Source organism: Hipposideros armiger, unplaced genomic scaffold, assembly GCF_001890085.2.
Source record: "Hipposideros armiger isolate ML-2016 unplaced genomic scaffold, ASM189008v1 scaffold_210, whole genome shotgun sequence".
Lineage (NCBI taxonomy): Eukaryota > Metazoa > Chordata > Mammalia > Chiroptera > Hipposideridae > Hipposideros > Hipposideros armiger.
The window spans coordinates 2,370,341-2,393,529 of NW_017731560.1; the positions used below are offsets into that span (position 1 = coordinate 2,370,341).

At 39.4% G+C, this 23,189-nt stretch overlaps 1 long non-coding RNA gene across 3 annotated transcripts in view; it reads right to left on the bottom strand.

Annotated features, from left to right (window-relative positions):
* Nucleotides 1-398: 398 nt before the first annotated feature.
* LOC109388881 (uncharacterized) overlaps nt 399-23,189 on the bottom strand; it is a 63,576-nt gene continuing 40,785 nt past the window's right edge. For all 3 annotated transcript variants that reach the window (XR_002125280.1, XR_002125278.1, XR_002125279.1), the window contains one exon: nt 399-2,608. This is a non-coding gene — a long non-coding RNA (uncharacterized LOC109388881). The remainder of the gene's footprint in view (nt 2,609-23,189) is intronic.

Consider the following 23,189-nt stretch of genomic DNA (forward strand, 5'->3'; position numbering starts at 1 on the left):
AGTTCCCCCCTTATACATGGTTTCACTTTCTGTAGTTTCAGCTACCTGCAGTCAACCAAGGTCCAAAAATATTAAATGGAAAATTCCAGAAGTAAACAATTCATAAGTTTTCTATTTCACACCATTTTGAGTGGCATAGTGAAATCTTGTTTTATCCTGCTTTGACCCACCTGGGATGTGAATCATACTTTGTCCAGCATATCCACACCATATATGCTACCCACCCATTAGTGATTTAGTACTGTCCTAGTTATCAGATTGACTGTTGCAGTATGGCAGTGCTTGTGTTTAAGTAACTCTTATTTTATTGTTATAATTGTTCTATTTTATTATTAGTTGTTGTTGTTAACCTCTTACTGTGCCTAATTTGTAAATTTAATTTTATCATAGGTGTGTATGCATAAAAAAAAACCGTAGTATATATAGGGTTCAGTATTGTCCATGGTATCAGGCATCCACTGGGGGTTTTGGAATGTATCCCCAGTGGATAAAAGGGGACTACTGTAATATATTTGTGATGAGGTTTAAGTGGGTCCAGAAGGTACTACATGAATAAGTGGTCCCGATGCCTGTGTTACCTAACTTTGTTACATTAACTTCGATTCTTCAGCTTACACCAGTGGCCTCATGAAGTTTTTATAACCAACTGACAGAAGAAATCACAAAGGCCTGATTCACAGATAAGTCAGAACAGTATGTTGGCACTAACCAGAAATGGACTGCTGTTGCCATATTACAACCTCACTGAAATGGCCAAAACTGGAAGATTGAGTATAAAGAATAGGTATATGGATGGTTCTATGGAAATGGATACAAAACATACAGATATTTACATTTCCAGTTAATATTCACCAAATAACACATTGCAGAGAAATCTCTTGACAACCATGTGTACAAGAAATTCAGTCAGTAGATCTCAGCCCATGTCTCTCCCCAGCTACCCCAGTAGTTGCACAATGTGCTCATGGAAAAAGGGATACCAGCTATGCACGTCAGTTATGCGTGAGTCCAACCACATGAGTTCCCTTCCAAAAAGATTAATTCTTCTGCAACAGCTGAATGTTCCGAACTTCCAGTAGTAGAAATTCTATAAGTCTCCAATATGGCACCATTCCTCAGGTAGGCCAGCCATACAAATTGTAGAAGGTCAATTACATCAGACTCCTTCCAATTTGGAGAGAATAGCAATTCATCTCTATCTGAATAGATACATATTGCAGATATGCATTTGCCTTCTCTGTCTGCAGAACCTCCATTACCTCCACCATACAAAAACAGAAAATTCCTGATCCATTGACATTTAATTGTGCACAATAATGTCCAATACCAAAGGGCCCATTTTATAGCAAAGGAGGCGCAACAATGAGCTTGTGAACATGAGAATCCCTGGAGCTACCACGTATCTTATCACCCAGAATCAGCAAGCCTAAAATAATTGTAGATAGACATGTTGAAGGATGAGCTAAGGCACGAGCTCAGTCACAACATCTTTATATGTAATATAATCACTGAAACCATAACTAATATATGATTTTCTTGAGGAGCTAGAAAACTTAGGTTCAAGAACCAAAGGGTAGCAGTAGGAGTGGCTCCAACGACCAACACTCCAGTGACCTATTTTTGGAATTTGTGCTTTGCCATTCCTGCGAACCTAAGTTATGCTAGGCTTGAGGTATTATTTCCAAGGTTGGAGGCCACTTCCACTTGATGACACAATAGTGTTTCAATGAATGAGAAGCTGCAACTTCCATCTTGCAACATTGGGCCTCTAACGCCAGTGAAACAACAGGCAAAAAAAAAAAAAACTTATACTTGGCTGAGATAACACCCGTAATTTATGTTAGGAGTTAGGGTTGTTAACTATAAAAACAGATAGGGAAAATTTTGTTTTAAACTCAGAGGATCCTATGAAACATCACTTAAGGCATCTATTCCCAATGATAACTGTGAAGATCCAATTGTAGCAACCATGGTCCAAAAAGGGAAAGGTAACTGTGTGCTCAAACCACTCTGGGATAAATCTCTGGGTCATTCCACCAACTAAGTAACCTAAATTAACCAAGGTGTTAATTTATTGGAGGAAAGTATAAAAATGGTGGTTGTAGAGGGATATGATTAATAAAAATTGTGGTTTTGAAGTCAGAGGCAGTAACAGGAACCATATCTTGGTGTAATAACTCTCATGAGGCCTTTTTAAGAGAGTGTAACCGGTCACCAATTTGAAGGACTACTTCCTCATCCAGGAAATAAATGATGACATGCTGTTCTCCAAACAAATTAAGGCTCCAAATTATAGTATCAAGGGGTAGATTATACCATACCGAATTTATGCCCCTCTTCAGTTTACACAAGAGGACTCATTTGCCCGCCATGTCCTTGGCCACTTCTAAGTCAAAATCTCTTGCTGTCACCAATGTCACTTTTTTTCTTAATTTCACCAACTCTCACGGTGTCCCATGGATTGAGATCCAGGCTCCAGTGATTCCTCTGAACAGGCTTGTGGAAATTCTGGCTTTCTCCACTTCTTCCCCCCTCAAATAAAGTGCTTTTCCATGGGTTGTGGATTCTGACTCCCCAGTGATTACTGGAAAGTGTGATGCGATACAACCTGAAAGTTCAAGGGAATTAATTAATCAGCTGAACCAAGATGTGGTGGATTCATAGTGCTTTTCCAAATACATCCAATGTGAACAAGCAACCAAATGTGTTTTCTCATGAAGCTGTAAAAGTTTCTGTAATGTGCTGTTCATATTTGCTTTCCCTCCTTCCTTGTCTCATTTCTTTTCTCTGCTCACTCTTAACTGCTCTGTAATTGCAGCTTTCAACAAACCTTCAGTAGAAAAGCTTTGTTTCAGTCGCTATTTTCAAGTGAACTCAGGCTAAGATACACTCTTATATTTCTTAGTCATCAACACCATAGCTCCAGTTTCACAGGTCACAAACCTTAAGATTGTTCCTAAACACTTCCCTCTGATTCGGTCCTTGTATCTACTCCCCAACACCTACTGAGCAAGGTCTAAACACTGAAGCATGGTGAACAATGGCCTCCATACTGCAGTTCCTGTCATCTCTACAACCACTTCTCTTGTATGTTTTCCTTGTTGCAAGGCTCCCCACAGCTACCATGATCTATTTGCCGAATGCTGTATGCCTCATTCTATATATACTTTTATAAGCTTCCTAAATTCTCAATTCTCTATTCACAGCCTCTCTCTTGTTTCCCAGGTCCACCTGATTTAAAAAAAAATTGCTCATCATTCCAGATAAAGTCTATGGGTCATATTCTCTATGAAATGGTACCTGACACTGCTGCTAGAGAGATTTTGAAACAAAAATCTAACATGTATAACACGTATATAGTCCTTAGTCTATGAGGTCTGACAATTACATTCGTGAACTCATCCTAGAAAAAGTGCTACATACCTCATTGTTGAATATCACTATGGTCACCATCGAAGTACTCCCCTTGGGAAGCTATGCACCGATGCCAGTGCCTAGTCCACCCTTCAAGCAATTTTGGAACTCTTTTTCTAGAATGGCCATCAGAGTTGTTGTATTATGCTTGATGTCCTGAATGTCATCAAAATATCTTCCTTTCAATATTTCCTTCATATTCAGGTAAAGAAAGAAGTAATTGGGGGCCATATCAGGTGAGCAGGGATGGTGTGCCAATACAGTTATTTGTTTCCTGGCTAAAAACTCCCTCACAGACAGTGCCATGTGAGCTGGTGCATTGTCATGATGCAAGAACCATGAATTGTTGGCCAAAAGTTCTGGTCATTTAACTTTTCACGCAGTCTTTTCAGCACTTCCAAATAGCAAACTGGGTTACTTGTTTGTCCAGTTGGTACAAATTCATAATAAATAATCCTTCTAATATCAAAAGAGTTAGCAATATCGCTTTGACTCTTGATTTGGACTGATGAAACTTTTTTGGTTGTGGAGAATTGGCTGACTTCCATTGTGCACTTTGACATTTTGTTTCAGTATCATATTGGTACACCCATGTTTTATCACCAGTGATAATATGGCCCAAAACATTGTCTTGCCTCTCCAAAAGTTCTTGGCATACTTCGACTCTTTTTTGCTTTTGTTCATCGGTGAGCTCCTTCAGGACCATTTTTGCACACACCTTTCTCATGCCAAGATTTTCAGTTAAGATTTTCCTAGCTGTTTCTCTGTCAATGTTCAGTTGGTCTGCTATGCTTCTCACAGGCAGCCGATGATTTTGATGCACAATTTGATGGACTTTTGCAATGTTTTCACCAGTTTTGCTTGTTACTGGCTGCCCTGACCTATCTTCATCAGTGACGCATTTTCTCCCTTTGGAAAAACGTTTAATCCATTTGTACATTGCAATTTTCTTCATGACATTATCCCCATAAACTTAGACTAACATGTCCCTTATTTCACTTTCACTCTTGCCAAGTTTAACAAGAAATTTAATGTTTGTTCATTGCTTTAATTCAAGCTCAGATATTCTTGCAACAGCACACAAAATCATGTAACAACAATAATGAACGCCACTCAGTAAGACAACACCATACATCGACATGAACACAGCTGTGAGATACTGATACACCAAGGTTATGAAATCTTACTGAACTGTTTGTACTGTGCTGCCAATGTAAGCACACAGTGGCAAGTTCATGAACATGATTGTCAGACTTCATATTACAGTTACTGTCCTGGACAAGTGATTCATTCGATTGGTTCTCACAACAATATTACAAATTAAGTATTATTACTATCCCTCTTTCAAAGATAAGGAAACTGAGATACAGAGAACTTAGGTCACACAGGATGGCCAGTATTTAAGTGAATATCTATGCTTTTAACAATCACACTCACCTCCTTTGCCATCACATAAGTCTGCTCAGCCAGACATGCTCTGTTCTGTATGTCTTTTTATCACACCACTGACAATGTGTGATTACATTCTTTATTTATATGAGTGCCTCCCAAATAGACTGTTAGTTGCTAGAGCTTAAGATGTCGAAATCATTACAGTGTGCCTAGCACAGAGCACAGGATTTGATGCAGAGCAGTTACCAATAAATATTTGTTGGATTAACTGATTAATTAACCTGCTATAATTCTTAAGAGTCACAGACCTTAGTCCTAAGTTTGACATTTTACAAAATATTTTCCCATAAATCATCTCATTTGGTCCTTCTAATATTTCTGTAAAATATTTATGTTTACCACAGTTAAACATTCAATAATTAAAATAGGCAAGGATTCAACTCTAGTATTATTAAACAAAACCAAATCCTTTTCCTGAGTGTATATATTGGCTCATCTGGTGGTTTCTCTGTGACATAAAGTGAAATATAAGGAATGATCATGAATTTTCTCTTTCTTCTGTCCCAGGGGCTAAGTAAAACAGTAACAACTGTAGAATCCCTTAAGAAAATGGCCAAGTTTGAGCAGAATTTTATAGACACAAAATTGTACTTTATCAGAGTAGATTCATTCAAAAAGAAAATATGATTAAACAACCATCTAACTTAAAGAAAGTTACAATCTCTACTGGCTAATATGGGGATCTCCAGTATGTTAAAGAGAGTAGTACCAAAACAAACAAACAAACCAAAAAACAGAAAACTTGCCTAATTTAACAAGGGAAATAAATACACAAGCTCAGAAAGCACAAAGTTCCAAACAAGAGGTACCCAAAGAGGCCAACATGAACAAACATCAGAATTAAAATGCAAAAAATTAAAGACAAACAGAGAATCTCAAAAGCAGCAAGAAAACATACCAAGGAGACAACCAAGATAGCACATTAGGTAAATGCTATGCTTACCTTCTCTCACAACCACATCAAAATTACAACTAATCTACAAAACAACCATTATTAAGAATCACCTGAAATCAAGCTGAACTTAAGCCTTTCAACTAAGAATGCACAGAAGAAGCCACCTCCAGACTGGTAGGAAGGACAGAGATGGAGAATGGGCTGGTCACACACCTGCGTGTGACCATTAAAGATCAGGAGGGATATTTCGGCTGTGGGGGTCCCTATCATCCCCCAGAGGAGTGAGAGGTCCCAGCCCCACCCCAGCCCAGGGTTCTAGTGCCAGGGAGAGAATTCCCCTTAATTTCTGGTTGTGAAAACCAGCAGAGATTGTGACTAAGACTGAGGGCTACTGACTCCCAGGTGCACTTTGTAAAGGGACTAGGTGGGGACTTACCCACCAATGGAATCATTCACTCTGAGCTCCAGTGCTGAGGCAGTGTCTGGAAAGGCGGTAGGGACATATGGTGGAAAATTGAGTTGTCTGGCTTGAGAGCTAGAGAGGTGGCTTTCTCCTGGACGGTGAGCCTGGCAGAGGCCATTGTTTCTTTGCTGAGCTATCTCCCTTCCCTGTGTGCAGAAGCAGGCAGCCTCCATATTTGAGTCTCTGCAGTTCGTTCTCCACACCCTGGTGATGCAAGACCTGGCCCCACCTAACTTTTGGGTACAACAAGACCACTTCCTGTGACTTTTTCATACAGACCTCCTGCCTTGGCTCCAGATGCAGACTTTCCTAGGGTCTCTCAAAGAATCACAAAACCCACACAAGCATCATCTGGCTTGCACATGTCTTGTACCTCTTGCTGAGCAGCCCTAAGTGCAGCACTATTGGCAGCTGGCTTTGGCTCATGGCTTGGCCCCTCAAGGCACTTCCAAGCACAGCACAGATGGAAGCCATCTGTGGATTTCTTTGTGTCTCCTGCTGGGTGGCCCTAGGTAGAGCATGGGCTGTGGCTGAAATTGACATAGAGCGGATCCTCTCCAAGGTGGTTCTGGGGCTGGTGACCAGTTTCAAAATGAGCTGCAGTATTACCCAGCCAGCTCCAAGTACAACACACCCAAAGGGCAGATTGTGCAGGCACCAGAGTCCTGCTGAGGCACATCCTGCTCTGTAGGATCACCTCTGCACAACAACTTTTCCATTCTAGTCAACCCCAGTCCTCACAACCAGTGAGCCCAAGTGTCAGTCCCTCCCATTGATGTGCAATTATCAACCAAGGCTCAACTACAAGAGGAGGGTACACACAACCCACAAAAGGGACACACCTGGAGTTCATGACTAAGGTGAACAGAAAGACTATGCCACTGAAACTCACAACATGCCTACTATGTAAGGCCATTCTATTAAGACCAGAAGACATAGCAGCCCTACCTAATACATAGAAACAAACAGAGGGAGGCAGCTACAATGGGGAGACAAAAAAAACTGTGCCAAATAAAAGAACAAAACAAAGCTCCAGAAAAAAAAACTAAGTGAAATGGAGACAGACAATCGATCAGATGCTGAGTTCCAAACACTGGTTATCAGAATGCTCAATGACTTTCTGTGTTCATGGGTTGGAAGAGTCAACATAGTTAAAATGGCCATATTACCCACAGCAATATGCAGATTTAATGCAATCTCCATCAAAATCCCAATGGCCTTTTTTTCAAGAAATACAAAAAAAAATCATCAGTTTTGTATGGAAAAAAAAGACCCCAAAAAGCCAAAGTAATCTTAAGAAAAAAAAACAATGCTGGAGGTATCACACTCCCTGACTTCTGCTTGTACTACAAGGCAACAATAATCAAAACAGTATAGTATTGGGAGAAAAACAAACACACAGACCAATGGAATAGAATTGAGAACCCAGAAATAAGCCCATATAAATATAGACAGATAATTTTTGACAAAATAGCCAAAAATATACAATGGAAAAAAGACAGCTTCTTCAATAAATGGTGCTGGGGGGATTGGAAATTCATATGCAAAAGAATGAAACTACACTGCTATCTGTCACCATGTACCAAAGTTACCTCAAAGAGGATCAAACATCTAAACATAAAACCTGAAACAACAGACTGCATAGAAGAAAATATAGGTACTAAACGTATAGACCTTGGGTTCAAAAAGGATTTTATGAAATTGACTGCAAAGGCAAGGGAAGTGAAAGCTAAAATAATTGAACAGGACTATATCAAACTAAACAGCTTCTGCACAGCAAAAGAATCCATCAACAAAATAAAGGGACAACCAACAGAATGGAAGAAGATTTTCACAACAAATGCCTCCAATAAGGGGCTAATATCCAAAATATATAAGGAACTCATATAACTAAACAACAACAAAAAGCAAGCAATCCAATTTAAAAAATGGGCAGAGGACCTGAATACACATTTCACCAAAAAGAACATACAAATGGCCAATAAACGTGAAAAACTACTCAACATCACTAATCATCAGAGAAATGCAAATAAGAACCACAATGAGATATCACCTCACACCAGTTAGAATGGCTGCCATCAACAAGACAAATAATAGCAAGTGTTGGAGAGACTGTGGAGAAAAAGGAACCCTCATACACTGTTGGTGGGAATGCAGATTGGTGCAGCCGCTATGGAAGGCAGTGTGGAAGCTCCTCAAAAAATTAAGAATAGAATTACCATGTGACACAGCAATCCATCTCCTGGCTATCTACAAAATATCTGAAAACATTTATCTGTAAATATATATGTGCTCCAATGTTTATTCCAGCATTATTTACCATGGACAAGACAAGGAAACAACCAAAGTGTCCTTCGATAGATGATTGGATAAAGAAGATGTGGTATATATACACAGGGGAATACTATTTTGCCATAAGAAAAGATGAAATAGTGCCACTTGGGACAACATGCATGGATCTTGAGATTATTATGCTAAGCAAAATAAGTCAGACAGAAAATGTCAAGAACCATATGATTTCACTGGTATATGATATACAAAACTGAAAACAACAAAATAACAAGGAAACCAAATGAAAAACCAAAAACTCATAGAAACAGAAAATAGTTAGTGGTTACCAGAGGGTAAGGGGTGGTGGTGGTAGATGAGGGTAAAGGGGATCAAATATATGGTGATGGAAAGTGAACTGACTCTGGGTGGTGAACACACAATGTGATATATAGATGATGTATTACAGAACTGTACATGTGAAACCTATGTATCTTTACTAACAATTGTCATCCCAATAAAATTTAACTTAAAAACAAAAAGAATGCTGAATGAACTCAGGGAGAACTTCAACAGAGAGATAAGAAGCATAAAAATGGAGATGGAAACCATGAAAAAGAACCAGTCAGAAATAAAAGATAGAGGGCCAGCTGGGAGGCTCAGTTAGATAGAGTGCAAGCTCTGAGCAACAAGGTTGCCAGTTCAATTCCCACATGGGTAAGTCAGTGAGCTGAGCCTGATCTGAGCTGCTGCTGAGCTGCCAATGGGTGGCCGGATGACTCAGCTGGTGAGAGCGCCTGGTCTTAGCAACAAGGTTGCTGATTCAACCCCTGCATGAGACGGTTGGCTGCACCTCCCCACTCCTCCTCGCAACTAGGTTGAAAGTGGCAATTGGATTTGCAGCTCTGCTTGCACCCTCCACAACTAAGATTGAAAGATGACAACTTGACTTGGAGCTGATGGGTCCTGGGAAAAAAACATTGTTCCCTAATAAAGTTAAACAAAAAAGAAAGAAAGAAAGGATACAATAACAGAAATGAAGAATATATTGCAGGAAAGCAACAGTAGATTAGATGAAGCAGAGGACCCAACCAGCGATGTAGAAGATAAGGTAACAGAAAATACACAACTAGAACAGCAAAAGAAAAAAAGAATCCAAAAAATTGAGGAAAGTTTAAGGGGCCTCCAGGACAATATCAAGTGTACCAACATTTGCATTATAGGGGTATCAGAAAGAGAATAGAGAGAGCAAGGAATTGAATACCTATTTGAAGAAATAATAACAGAAACTTCCCTAATCTGGTGAAGGAAATAGACATACAAGCCCAGGCAGCACAGAGTCCCAAACAACATGAACACCAAGACACATCATAATTTAAATGCCAAAGGTTAAAGACAAATAGAGAATCTTAAAAGCAGCAAGAGGGAAGCAGTTAGTTACTTAAAAGGGAGCCCCTTAACTGGCAGCTGATTTCTCAAAAGAAACCTTGCAAGCCAGAAGGGAGGGGCAGAAAATATTCCAAGTAATGAAAAGCAATGACATACAACCAAGATTACTCCACCCAGCAAAGCTGTCATTTAGAATTGAAAGACAGATAAGGAGCTTCCCAGACAAAGAAAAGCTGAAGGAGTTCATCACCACCAAACCAGTATTACAAGGAATATTAGAGGGACTACTCTAAGATGGGAAGGGATTAAAGGATGGGTGAAAGGCGAAGGGATTAAAAAGTATAAATTAGTTGTTACACAGTAGTCAGGGGGATGTAAGGTATAGCATAAGGAATATAATCAATAATATTGTATTAACTATGTATGGTCCCAGAGAGGTGCTAGATCTGTCAGGGTGCTAGATGGGAATGGGGTTGGGGGGCAGGGTGAAAAAGGTGAAGGTATTAAGAAGTACAAATTGGTAGTTAATACAGTATGGGGAATATAGTCAACAGTGTTGTAAAGTTCATGTAAGGTGCCAAATGAGCGCTGAACTTATCAGGAGGTCACTTCATAGACTGTGTCCAATGAGCTATACCCCTGAAACTGAAGTAGAATAATATTGAATGTCAGCTATAACTAAATATATAGGTATATATAGTCACGAGATGTGAAGTACAACAAAGGGGAGATAGACAATGGTATTGTAACAGCTACATAAGATGTCAGAAGGGTAATACTTTGGGGGGTGGGTTGTCACTTTATGAGATATTTAAATGTCTAACTATTGCATTGCTTTGTACAAGTGAAACTAATAAAAAATTTTTAATAAAAAAACAAAAAAATAATAATATAAAAGGGGGAGAATTTAAAAAAAGAAAGCAGCAAGAGAAAAGCATTTACTTACCTACAATGCAGCTCCCATATGATCGTCAGGTGATTTATCAACAGAAACTTTACAGGCCAGAAGGGATTGGCACAAAACATTTAAAGTGATTAAATACAAGCACCTACATCCAAGATTACTCTGCCCACCAAAGCTATCACTTAAAAACAAAGGACAGATTAAGAGCTTCCCAGATAAGAAAAAGTTATAGGAGTTCATCACCACCAAATAAATATCACAATAAATGTTAAAGGAACTTCTTTAAGAAGAAGAAAAAAAGGATAAAAAATATGAATAATAAATGGCAATGAATGCATATCTATCTATCAACAAGTACTTTCCATGTAAATGGGTTAAATGTTCCAATCAAAAGACATAAGGTGGCTGTACAGGTAAGAAAACAAGACTCTTACACATGCTGCCTACAAGAGACTAACTTCAGATCAAAAGACACACACAGGCTGAAAGTAAAAGGATGGAAAAAGATATTTCATGAAAATGAAAAGAAACAAACATAAAGCTGGAGTAGCGATACTTATACCAGGAAAAAAAAATAGACTTTAAAACAAAGGCTATAACAAGAAACAAAGAAGGACCCAGTCATCCCACTTCTAGGTATTTATCAGAAGAAACCCAAAACACTACTTCGAGGGGATGTGAGAGTCCATATATGCATTGCAGCATTATTTATAATGGTCAAGATACAAAAGCAACCTAAGTGCCCATTAATACATGAATGGATAAAGAAGGAGTGGTACATATATACAACAGAATGTAACTCGGCCACAAACAAAAATAAAATCTTGCCATCTGTAACAATAGATGGACCCAGGGGGTATTGTACTGAGTAGAGTAAGTCTGACAGAGAAAGACAAATGCTATATGATTTCACTTATATGTGGAGTCTAAAGAACAAAATAAACAAATCACAAAACAGACACAAACTCACAGATATAGTGAACATTTTAATGGTTGCCAGATGGGAGAGGGATTGGAGAGATGGGTAATGGGGGCGGGGGGAGATTAAGAGATACAAATGGATAGTTACAAAATAGTCATGGGGATGTAAAGTATAGTATAGAGAATATAGTCAATAATATTGTAATAATTATGTATGGTGCCAGATGGGTAATAAATTTATCAGGGTGAATATTTTGTAAGTTATATAAATGTCTAACCACTATCTTATACACCTGGAACTAATATTTGTATGTCAACTGTGATTGAAAAATAAATTAAAAATTAAATTTTAAATTTTAAAAATATTCCAAGATCCAGTCAAGATGGCAGAGTAGGTAAACGCTTTTCTCACTTCCTCTCAGGACCACATCAATTACAACTAAACTGCAGAACAACCATCATTAAAAACCACCTGAAGTTTCACTTAACTAAAGCCCTACAACTACAGACAAACAGTAGAAACCATCTGAAGACTGGTAGGAAGGGCAGAGACACAGAACGGGCTGATCCCACAACCACATGTGCCCATTAAAAAGCAGGACGGATATCTCAGCTCTGGAGGTAACCCCTGGAGGAGCGTGGGGTCCCAGCCTCATATTAGGCTCCCCAGCCCAGGGTTCCAATGCTGCGAAGAGAAATCTGCATAACTTCTGGTTGTGAAAACCAGTGGAGATTGTGGCTGAGTAAGACAGAGAGCAGCCGGAGTCCCAAGCGCCCCTCTTAAAGGGACTAGCATAGGCTTACTTACTGACAGACTCACTCATTCTGAGTTCCAGTGCCGAAAGGTATCAGGGACATGCAGGGAGGAACTTAATTGTCTGACTTCAAAGCGAGGGTTGGAGATACAGCTTTTTCAAGGACAGAGGAGCTGGCAGAGCCATTTCTTTGTTGAACCCTCCCACCTCCTTGCATGCAGACGCAGGCAGACACCATATCTGAGTCTCCATTAAACTGGCTATCTCATTTCGTCTGCCCCACCCTACTGACTTCCAGAGATCTCACCCCACCTTACTTTCAGGCACAACCAAGCTGCTTCCAGGGGTTTTTCCATACAAAGAACCTGCTGCAGACCTTAACAATATTTCTCAAAGGTTCACAAACCTCCAACAAGCAGCATCTGGCTTCAGCATATCCCATACTTCTGGCTGAGCAGCCTTATGCCTGGCACTAGTGCCAGCAAGCCTTGGTTCACAGATTGGCCTCTGGAGGCACCTCTAAACCCAGTGCAAGTAACAGCCATCTGTGTATTTCTTTGTGGATCATACCAGATGGGCCCTGGCAGAGTACAGGCTGCAGCTGAACTTGGCCCACAGTGGGTTCCCTCCCAAAATGCCCCAAGCCTGGTACAATTTATGGGCAGCTTTGGAACTAGCTGGAACATCAACCAGCCACCTCTAAAAATGACACACCCAAAGGGCAGACTGGGCAGGCACCAGAGCCTTGGTAAAGAAAACTCTGCTTTGTAAGGTCAGCCCTTGCACCATGGCTCCTCCAGTGTAGTCATGGCCAGTCCTCACAAACAATCAGTCTGAAGGTCAATCCCTCCCACTAACATGCAAACAGCAACCAAAGCCCAACTACACCAAAAGGGCACACACAACTAATACAAGGGACTCACTTGAGCACCTGGCTCTGATGACCAACCAGGGAGACTGCACCACTGGGTCCCACAGGACACCTACAACACTCAGCCACTCTACCAAGACTGGGAGACATAGCAGCTCTGCCTAATACATAGAAACAAACACAGGGATGCAGCCAAAATGGGGAGACAAAGAAACATGTCACAAATAAAAGAAGAGAACAAAGCTCTAGAAAAAGAACTAAAAAAAATTTAAAATTAAAATAAAATGGAGACAAGCAATTTACCAGATGCAGAGTTCCAAACACTAGTTATTAAAATGCTCAGTGATCTCAGGGAGAATTTCAACAAAAAGATAGAAAGCATAAAAACGGAGATAGAAAACACAAAAAACAACCAGTCAAAAATAAAGAATATAATAACTGAAATGAAGTATAGATCAGAGGAAATCAATAGTACATTAGGTGAAACAGAGGATCGAATAGGAGATTTGGAAGATAAGATAGCAGAAAACACCCAATCAGAACAGCAAAAATAATGCAAAAAATGAGGAGTGTAAGAGACCTCTGGGACAACAACAATTATACAACATTACCATCATAGGGGTACCAGAAGGAGAAGATAGAGAGCAAGGACTTGAAAACACATTTGATAAAATAATTACAGGAAACTTCTCTAACCTGGCAAAGGAAATAGATATACAAGCCCAGGAAGCACACAGAGTCCCAAACAAAATAAACCTCAAGAGGCTCACACCAAGACACATCATAATTAAAATGCCAAAATTGAAAGACAAAGAGAGACTCTTAAAAACAGCAAGAGAAAAGCAGTTAGTTTCCTACAAGGGAGCCCCCATAAGGCCATCAGCTGATTTCTCAACAAAAACTTTGCAGACCAAAAGGGATTGGCAGGAAATATTCAAAGTAGTAAAAAGCAAGGACCTGCAACCAAGATTATTCTAACCAGCAAAGCTATCATTTAGCACTGAAAGACATATAAAAAGCTTCCCAGATAAGAAAAACCTAAAGGAGTTCATCACCACCAAATCAGTATTACAAGAAATATTAGAGGGACTTTTTTAAGATGAAAAAGAAAACAAAGAAAATAAAAATATGAATAATGAAATGCAATAACTACATATCTATCAACAATTAATTTAAGTGTAAATGTATTAAATGCTCTAATCTAAAAGTGTGAGTGGCTAAATGGATAAGGAAACAAGCTCATTACATATACTGCCTACAAGAGACTCACTTCAGATCGAACAACACACATAGACTGAAAGTAAAGGGATGGAAAAAGATATTTCATGAAAATGGAAGCAAACAACAAAAAAAGCTGAGGTAGCAATACTTATACCAGACAAAATAGACTTTAAAAGAAAGACTATAACAAGAGACAAAGAAGGGCCCAGCAATCCCACTTCTGTGTATGTATCTGAAGAAACCCAAAATGCAACTTCGAGGGATTATTTGCATCCATATATTCATTGCATCATTGTTTACAATAGCCAAGATGCAGAGGCAGCCTGGGTGTCCCTCTATGGATGAAGAGTAGGTTGTACATATATACAATATACAATGGAGTATTGCCCGGCCATAGAAGGGAATGGATTCTTGCCATTTGTGGTAGTATGGATGGACTTGGAGGGTATTGTGCTGAGTGGAGACAGAGAAAGACAGATACAATGTAATTTCACTTATATGTGGAATTTGAAGAACTAAATAAACAAACAACCAAAACAGAAACAAACTCATAGATACAGAGAACATCTTAATGGTTGCCAGATGGAAGGGAGGTTAGGGTGAGTGAGCTACAAGAAGTGATTATGAAGTACAAAGTGGGGGCAGCTGGGTGGATTAGTTGGTTAGAGCTCGAGCTCTGAGCAACAGGGTTGCTGGTTCGATTCCCACATGGGCCAGTGAACTGCGCCCTCCGCAACTAGATTGAAGACAGCGACTTGAGCTGAGCTGCCACTGAGCTGCCGATGGGCGGCCAGATGGCTCAGTTGGTTACAGCACATGATCTTAACATCAAGGTTGCTGGTTTGGTTCCCACATGGGATGGTGGGCTGTGTTCCCCACAACTAGATTGAAGATGGCGACTGGACTTGGAGCTGAGCTGTGCCCTCCACAACTACGACTGAAGGACAACAATTTAACTTACAGCTGATGGGTCCTGGGAAAAACACACTATTCCCCAATAAAGTTTTTAAAAAAAGAAGTACAAAGTGGTTACTACAAAGTAGTCATGGGGATGTAGCATAAGGAATATATTCAATAATATTGTAATAACTATGTATGAGGTCCGACAATTAAGTTCACGAACTTGTTGCAACGATGTTGCTCACCTTTTTTTGACATCAGAGGGATTATTCATTATGAATTTGTACCAACTGGACAAACAGTTAACCAAGTTTACTATTTGGAAGTGCAGAAGAGGCGGTGTGAAAAAGTTAGACCTGAACTTTTTGCCAACAATCCATGGCTCTTGCATCACAATCCATCAGCTCACACGGCACTGCCTGTGAGGGAGGGTTTAGCCAGTATACAAATATCTGTATTGGAACACCCTCCATACTCACCTGATCTGGTCCCCAATGACTTCTTTCTTTACCTGAAGAGAAAGGAAATACTGAAAGGAAGACATTTTGATGCACTTGGGACATCAAGGGTAATACAACAGCTCTCATGGCCATTCCAAAGCATAAGTTCCAAAATTGCTTTGAAGGGTGGACTAGATGCTAACGTCAGTGCTTAGCTTCCCAAGGGGAGTACTTTTTTAAGGTGGCCATAGTGATATTCAGCAATGAGTTATGTAACACTTTTTCTGGGATGAGTTTGCAAAATTAAGTGTCCTACCTTGTATGGAGTCAGATGGATACTAGATTTATCAGGGTGATATATGAGAGGTGTTTTGGGGAACAGGGTGAATGGTGAAGGGATTAAGAAGTACATATTGGTAGTTACAAAATCGTCATGGGGATGTAGAGTAATGCATAGAGAATATAGTCAATAATACGGTAATAACTATACACAGTGCCAGGTGGGTGCTACACTAGTCAGGGGGATCATTTCTTAAATTATTTAAATGTCTAACCACTATGCTGTACACCTCAAATGAAATACACTTCATATGAAATAATATCAAATGCCAAAATAAACAAATAAATAAATAAATGGTAAAAAATATATTCCAAAATTGTACCCAAACTAAATGCCTTCTAAGAGAAGGTCCAAGATGGCATATTAGGTAAACGTTATGCCTACTGCCTCCCAGAATCACACCAAAATTACAACTAAATTATAGAACAATCAGTCTCAAGAATCATCTGAAGTCTAGCTGAAGAGAATCCCTGTAAATAAGGCTATAAAAAAGAGGTCACATGGATACTGGTGGGGAGAGAGGGCGAGACACAAAACAAGCTGACCCCAAACCCACAGGGAGTGGTTGAACACTGACGGACACCTTGGTGGTGGGGGTCTCCCTGAAGAGGGAGAGGTTCCAGCCCCAAATTGGGATCCCCAACCCAGAGGTCCTAAGCTGGGAAGAGGACTCCTCAGAACATCTGGCAATGAAAATCAGTGAAGACTCTGTCTGTCCTTCCCGGTGAGATGGAAGGTGACAGGAAGCCCAGGTGTCCTCTTAATGGGCTCACACACAGACTCATTTGCTTGCAAACACTCACCTGGGCTTGGTGGAGGGCCAGCAACTTAAGAGGCTCCAGAGGCATATGGGGAAATATTGAGTTGTGTTGCTTTGGGGCAAGGGTTGGAGGGACAGTTGCCGTTGTCCCATGTGGAGCCTGCCTCATGTGTAGCCTACAGGAGGGTGACATCTTTTCTATGTTGAACACACCCTCAAAGACCAAATCTGAGACCACATTCATCGGGTTAAATCTATGCCTGTGCACAACCTTGTTGACAGCCTGGGTCCCCGTCCCACACAACTAAGACTGCATCACAAGTGGCAATCTGGGCTCCTGCTAGACAGCCCTGCCCCACAATCTATGGAAGTCTTACAGTAGCAGGTGGCCCGAGGTGGCCTGGAGAACTTTCAATGGCAAGCAGTTAACCACAACTTGTGCTGCAGCCACTCTTAGGAGGCTCTTGGGGAATCTATGGGCCCAAGGCAAGAGGTGGCTGGCCACAGTGTTCTCAGGGCATTTTGCAAAGTGGTCAAGGGCCTGGCACTTATGCAAGAATTGAATCTGCATTAACTCTGTAAAAACCACAGCCTGCACCCTGTGACTTCCTGGAATCCCACCCCACCCATCTGGTGCTGCATCACCCAGGACACTCTCAGGTCTTGGGCAAACAGCCCACCCAATGAGCAGCAGAAGGCTTGTGGCAGCCTGGGGATTTTTCAGTGTCAGGCAGTCAGACACAACTTGTGATGCAGCCTTTATTGGGTGGCTTTTGGGGATCTGTGGGCCCAAGGTGAGTGGTGGCTGGCTACGGTGTTCTCAGGCTGTTTTGCAAAGTTGTCATAGGCCCACCACTGGTGCAGGAACTGAATCTGCATTAGCTTTCTAAAAAACACCAGCCATGCCTTGTGACTCTCTGGGATCCTACCCCACCCAGCTAGTGCTTCATCACGGAGGACACTCGCAACACCGAATCAACCAGCTAGGCTGGAGCACCTAAGAAGTATCTTTCACAATGGATAAGCATTATGGGCAACTGGCAAGGGACCACAGGACTAGGGGGACGTGGGCCTTTTGCTAAGCTGCCCCATGCCCGATACTGGTGGCAGCCAGCTCCAGTTCACAGTGAGGCCACCCCCACATACTTCCAGGTCCAGCACAGGCAGCAGCCAAACACACATAGTTTTGTAGCTCCTACCAGATAGCCCTGGGCTGGTCACAGGCAAGGCTGCAATTGGCCTACATGAGAGCTTATCCCAAGAGACACCAGAGAAAAGACACCTATAGGCCAGCTTCAGACCACACCAGAGCACTACCCAGTTAGCCCCACAAGAGGTACACCCAAAGGGTGGTCTCATCAGGAACAAGAGCCCACAGGACAAATCTCCCCCTGAGGGGTCAGTCCCCACACAGCAGGTCATACATTGTGGGCATAGCCAATCCACACAGCCAGTCAGCTTGGAGTCAGTCCCACCTATTGATGTGCCAAAGGCAATCAAGGCTTAACTACAATAAGAGAACACACACAACACACACAATGGATAAGGGACACTCTTGGAACACACACACAGGTGATGAGGGAGACTGTGCCACATGACTTCTCAAGACACATACTACATAAATCCAGCCAGCAAAGACTGAGACATAGGAAATGTACCTAATACATAGGAGCAAACACAGAGGGACAGCCAGAATGAGGAAACAAGAAACATGTCCCAAATGAAAGCAAAGGAGGAAACTTCAGAAAAAAGAACTAAATGAAATGGAAGCATCCAACCTAACTGAGACAGAGTTTAAAACACAGGTTATAAGAATGCATAAGGAGCTTACAATTTTAACAAAGAGATAGTGAGCACAAAGAAGAACATGAAAACCATAAAAAAGTACCAGTCAGAAATAAAGAATTCAATAACAGAAATGAAGAATACACTAGAAGAAATCAACAGCAGACTAGATGAAGCAGAGGATCGAATCAGGGATTTAGAAGACAAGGTAGCAGAAAACACCCAATTGGAACAACAAAAAGAAAAAAGAATTTGAAAAGAACATAGTTTAAGGGACCTTTGAAACAACATCAAGCATAAAACATTTGCATCATGGTAGTACCAGGAGGACAAAGTGAGCAAATTATTGAGAACATATTTGAAGAAATAATGAGAAAACTTCCCTAACCTCATGAAAGAAATAGATATGCAAGCCCAGGAAGTTCAGAGAGTCCAAAATAAGATGAACCCAAACAGGCTCACAACAAGACACATTATAATTAAAGTGCCAGAGGTTAAACACAGAGAGAATCCTAAAAGCAGCAAGAGAAAGACAACTAGTTACTTAGAAGGGAGCTCTCATAAGACTCTCAGCTGATTTCTCAATAGAAACTCTGCAGGCCAGAAGGGAAGTGGATGGAAATATTCAAAGTGATGAAAAACAAGAACCTACATCAAAGACTACTGTACCCAGTGAGGCTATCCTTTTAAATTGAAAAAAGATAAAGAGCTTCCCAGAAAAGAAAAAGCTAAAGGAATTCGTTACCACCTAACCAGTACTACAGGAACTGTTAAAAGGACTTCTTTAAGAAGAGTAAGGGGTAAAACAAAAAAAAAGAAGATTAAAAATATGAATAATAAAATTGCAATAACTATGTATCTATCAACAATCACTTTAAATGTAAATGGATTAAATGCTCTAACCAAAAGACTGGGGGTAGCTGAATAGATTAGAAAACAATACCCAAGCATATGCTGTCTACAAGAAACACCTCAGATAGAAAAATACACATAGACTGAAAGTAAAGGGATGAAAAAAGATATTTCACACACGGAAATGATAAACAATCTGGAGTAGCAATAATTTATCAGATGAAATAGACTTTAAAATAAAACTATTATAAAAGACAAAAAGGACATTACATAGTGATAAATAGATTAATCCAACAAGAGGACATCATTCTGTAAACATCAATGCATTCAACATAAGAGGACCTAAATATATAAAGCAAATATTGACCAACATAAAGGCAGATATCAACAGTAACACAATTATAGTAAGGGACTTTAACATCCCACTAATATGGACAGATCTTCCAGACAGAAAACCAACAAGGAAAGAGCGGCCTTCAATGACACACTAGACCAGATGGATTTAATTAATATTTTTAGAGCATTTCACCCCAAAGCAGCAGAATATACATTCTTTTCAAGAGCACATGGTCCATTTTCCAAGATAGATTACATATTAGGCCAGAAAACAAGTCTCAATAAATTTAAGAAGATTGAAATCATCAAATGTCTTCTCTGACCACTATGGTATAAAACTAGAAGTCAATTACAAGCAAAAAACTAAAAAACTAAAAACACAAACACATGGAAGCTAAATAACATGTTACACGTTAATGAATGGGTCAACAATGAGATCAAGGACAAAATCAAAAGATGCCTTGAGACAAATGAAAATGAAAACACGATGACCCAAAATCTACGGGACACAGTGAAAGCAGTCCTAAGAGAGAAATTTATAGCAAAGCAGGTCTAACTAAAGAAAAAAGAAAAATCTCAAATGATGGACTAACTTTACACCTGGAAAATGGAACTGGAAAAAGAACAGCAGACAAAGCTCAGTGAGTAGAAGGAAGAAAATAATTTAAAGATCAGAGTGAAAATAAATGAAATAGAGGCTAAAAATAATGCAAAAGATCAATGAAACCAAGAGCTGGTTTCTTGAAAAGATAAACAAAATTTATAAAGCTTTAAAGAGAGTCATTAAGAAAAAAAAAAGAGTATCCAAATAAACAAAATCAGAATTGAAAAAGAAGTGAAAGTGGACAGCACAGAAATACGAAAAAACTAAAATAAAATAAATACTATGAGCAACTAGTGCCAACAAATTGGACAATCTGGAAGAAATGGATAAATTCTTAGAAGCATACAATCTTCCAAGGCTGAATCAAAAAGAAACAAAAAATCTGAACCAACCAATTACTGCTAATGAAATTGAATCAGTAATCAACAAGCTCCCAAAAAATGAAAGCACTGGACAAGATGGCTTCACAGGTGAATTTTACCAAACATTCAAAAAAGAATTAACACCTATTCTCAAGCTATTCCAAGAAATTCGAAAGGAAGGAAGGCTCCCAAGCTCATTTTACAAGGCCACCATTACCCTGATTCCCAAACCAGACAAAGATATTACAAAAAGGAAAACTATAGGCTGATATCCATAGTGAACATAGATGCAAAAATCCTCAAAAAAATATTAGCAAACTGAATTCAGCAATACATTAAAAAGATCATACACCATAATCAAGTGGGATTCATCACTGCTTTGCAAGGATGGTTAAATATTCGCAAATCATTTAATATGACACACCACATAAACAAAATGAAAAATAGAAATCATACGATCATATCAATAAATGCAGAAAACCACTTGAGAAAATCCAGCATCCATTTAGGATAAAAACTCTCAGCACAGTGGGAATAGAGGGATCATATCTCAACATAATAAAGGCCATATATGACAAACCCACAGCTGCTATCACACACAATGGTGAAAGCTAAAAGCATTCTCAAGATCAGGAACAAGACAAGGATGCCCACTTTCACCACTTTTATGCAGCACAGTACTGGAAGTCCTGGGCATAGTAATCATACAAGAAAAAAGAAATAAAAGGCATTCAAATGGGAAAGGAAGAAGTAAAACCCATTATTTGCAGATGACATGACACTATATGTTGCAAACCCCAAAGATTCCACTGAAGAACTGATAAATGAATTTAGTAAAGTAGCAGGATACAAAAATTAATATTCCGAAATCAGTTGCATTTATCAATACCAATATAAACTATCAGAAAGAGAAATTAAGAAAGCAATCCCACTTACAAATGCATCAAAAAAATTGTAAGAATAAATTTAGCCAAAGATGTAAAAGCTGTGTTCTCAAAAAAGTATAAGACATTGAAGAGGGAAATTAAATAACACAAATAAATGGAAACATATACCATGCTCATGGATAGGAAGAATTAATAAAGCTAAAATGTCCATACTACCAAAAGAAATCTATAGATTCAATACAATACCTATAAAAATACCAATGACATTTTTCACAGGACTAGGACAAATAATCATAAAATTTATATAGAACCATAGAGGACCCCGAATAGTCTCAGCAATCCTGAGAAAGAACAAAGCTGGAGGTATCATGTTACCTGATATCAAATTACACTACAAAGCATGGTAATCAAAACAGCAGGCTATTGGCATAGAAACAGACACACAGCTCAATGGAACAGTATAGAGAGCCCAGAAATAAACCCATGCCTCTTTGGTCATTTAATCTATGACAAAGGGAGCAAGAAAATACACCGGAGTGAAGACAGCCTAGTCAAAGAATGGTGTTGGAAAAACTGTACAGATATATGCAAAAAAGTGAAACTGGACCACCTTTTTATGCCATGTACAAGAATAAGCTCAAAATGTATTAATGACCTAAATTAAAGACCCCAAACCATAAAACTCCTAGGGAAAAAATAATTGGAAGTAAACTCTCAGACATTACCCTTAGTAATATTTTTAGTGATCTATCTCCTCAGGCAAGGGAAACAAAAGAAAAAAATTTTAAATGGGACTATGTCAAACTAAAAAGTGTTTTGCAAAGCAAAGGAAACCATCAACAAAACGTAAAGACATCCTACTGAATGGGAGAAGATATTTGCCAATGATACATCCAATAAAGAGTTCAAATCCAAAATTTATTTTTAAAAAATACTTATACAACTCAACACCAAAAAAAAATCCAATTAAGTAATGGGCAGAGAACCTGAATAGACATTTCTCCAAAGAGGACATATAGATGGACAATAGATATATGAAAAGTTGCTCAACGTCATCAGAGAAATGCAAATAAAAACTAAAATGAGATTATGTCACATCCATCAAAAGGGCCATAATCAATAAATCAACAAAAACAAGTGTTAGCGAGGATGTGGAGAAAAAGGAACCCTTGTGCACTGTTGGTGGAATTGCAAATTGGTGCATCCCCTATGTAAAACAGCATGGAGATTCCTCAACAAATTAAAAATAGAACTACCTGATGACCCAGCAATTCCACTCCTGTGTATTTATCCAAAGAAATCCAAAACACTAATTTGAAAAGATATATTTGAAAAGATATATGCATCCTTATGTTTACCGCAGTGCTATT